This window comes from Octopus bimaculoides, chromosome 4 (genome assembly GCF_001194135.2).
Source record: "Octopus bimaculoides isolate UCB-OBI-ISO-001 chromosome 4, ASM119413v2, whole genome shotgun sequence".
NCBI lineage: Eukaryota > Metazoa > Mollusca > Cephalopoda > Octopoda > Octopodidae > Octopus > Octopus bimaculoides.
In genome coordinates this window covers 72,321,394-72,324,298 of record NC_068984.1, presented here as the reverse complement: position 1 = coordinate 72,324,298, position 2,905 = coordinate 72,321,394, and positions in this window count along the sequence as shown.

The following is a 2,905-nucleotide window of genomic DNA, read 5'->3' as shown; positions in this document are numbered from 1 at the left end:
TGTGTGTGTGTGTGTGTGTGTGTGTGTGTGTGTATAAAATAGCTAGCTTGAACGTGAGTACATATTGTAAAATAGTGATTTGTACGTAGTATGTTAATGCGCAATTTTGTAGAATATAAAAATGATGTATTTCAATTACAAACCTAGAGATATAAAAAAGGCATTACGAATGATATCCAAATAACTACTTTCCACTATATTCTCTGATCTGTAACGGTTTAATGTATGGAATTACATTTTATACCAGGAGTCAATTCTCATACCATCAACAATAACAATACAAATACTATTAAGGTCAATTTTAACAATTCTTCCTCTTGTGGGTATACTGTCTGAAACTTTAGTTGATTACATCGATCCCAGTGTTCAATTGGCATATGTTTTAGCAGCCCCGAAAGAATGAAAGGTAAAGTCGACTTCGGTGGAATTTGAACTCAGAATGTAAAAATGGATGAAATGTTGCTAAGCATCATGTCCGGTGTGCTAACAACTCTACCAATTCAATGCTTTAATAATAAAAATATCGAAATAGTAACAGCAGCAGTAATAACAACAACAAAAGCAACAACAACAAAAATAATGATGATGATTAATCAATACCACAGATTTGCTTGTCAGTTACTTGACCTTAACCAGTTGAGCACGTCCCTTGGTGGTTGACGATATAAGCATCTCTGATCACGGGCAGAAGTAGTAGGGGAGCATCATAGACATGCGTTGAAAGGAATTCTTTGGGGTCTGGATGATTCACCATTGGAAACATTGTTGTTTTGTTCAACATCTTTAAACAACTCTTATTCAGGGACATTTTGAGCGGGATGGGCTACTCAAACTGGAGAAAAATTCTAACTGGGACCCATCTGCAAGATCACGTGCTGTTTATATTGATATGAGATCACTATGTTGCGCATGTATAGTTGTGATGCATGTGCCTGGTTTACCCTTATCTCAGACGTGTAGTCATGATTAGTATACTAGGCTTCGTATATTTTATACCAGTGTCACTTTGATGGCATACACTGCTCTCTCACTGAATAATAATAATAATAATAATAATAATAATAATAATAATAATAATAATAATAATAATAATAATAGATATAAGTGTCCTCACTGATAAAAATATATTAGTAAAAGAATTTGACAAATTAAGTAAATATAAAGAACTGTAAATTGAAATACAAAAGATGTGGCATATTAAAGTGGGAACTTTGGGGACCTATGGAGAAAGCTTCTTTAATTTTAGCTTGATTCAGGGAAGGGAACGTTTCTGCAAGATATGCGAATGCAGAGGATTCCTTGTCCAAAGGCTTTCACAAATTGCTTAAACAAACCAAGTTTTATATGCAAAGGTGGTAAAAAAAATTCTATCACTTTCCAAATTTTTCTCCAACGGATGGCAATATTTATGGCACACATAGAACAAAAACGAAGAGAAGATAAACGAAAACAAACCTGCCGTTAGTCAATCATGTACGACGTTTCGTGATTAGAATATAAAGATTCGTTCCACTAATCAGCATGATATCCAAAATTTATATTCTTGTCCCCAAAACAAAGATGTGTGACTTCGAGTCCTACGCGTACTGGAAAACCTATATTTTTTTTCCGTCGAGGAGGTGGGTTTATATGCCCCACTATTAGACTATTTTCTTTAGTCATTGTGTGGTGACCGCTTATAAGCATTAAGCTTATAAAATACTATTATTATTATTTACAGAATTGTAATAATCGACGCTGTTTAACACACACCATCGCAGTAAAATATATGTGTGTGTGTATACGCGGAAATATATGCATACACTCACATACATTTACAAATATGTATAATTAGTGTTATAATCAGCATTTGATTGTGAACCAGTAGAATGCTTATATTGTGCTAAATGCTTCTAAATTTTTCTCGGCAGCTTTTTTACGTTGTGAGTTCAAAACCACCGAGGTGAACTTCATCTTTCATCATTTCAAAGTCCATAACATAAGTACCAGTCGAGCATTGGGTTTCACAATATAGACTAGCCCCTTCCTGACAATATAACATTCGAGGCCCTGTGCCTATAGTAGAAATAATATTGAAAAGAATCATCATTACGATATTATTTATTTTCAATAGTAACATAGGATGTAAAAAAAATCTTTTCAACTTATTTAAAGTGCATTACATGAATATATATGTGGCTTCAACGACTTGTGCTAGAAAATTGTTAACATTCGGAAATATTTTATTCTTTGACATTTCTGTACTGAAATATACTATTTTTCTTGTCACACATTTCTCATTGATCTAATAACCCATTTCGTTCGGATATTTGCGAAATAATATAGAGCTAATAAAGAGAAACAGTAAGGCATAAAATATTACACAAAAGACATAGGAATCATTGTGTTTCAATGGAAGGAAATAATAAAAAACGAGCATTGTATCTTTGATATGTAGTTAAGCCGTTCGACAACAGAATATGTTTTGCAGAGTTAATTTTAATTATATTGTTGACCTAATTTTAAATTGTACTTGTATGTAATGCTACTTAATATTTTTGTGTGTAATAACTGTTTTCATGATTATTGTAGATACACATTGTAGTGATCATATCATTTTAGTACGGAAATATAGTAATAATAGTTAGATGTTATAGGTGAGATATCTGACCCTATCATAATTCATATCTTTATTCATGATCATACGCTAATATATATATATAAATATATATATATATGTGTATATATATATATAAATATATATATATATGTGTATATATATATATTTTTTTTATAGTTTCAGCTTAGAGCTGCGGCCATGCTGATGCACCACCGTGTTGCTACACTGTTCTCTCTATATATGTATGTGTATGTGTGTCTGTGTGGATTGATACATAGGTACAGTAATAATATATATATATATATA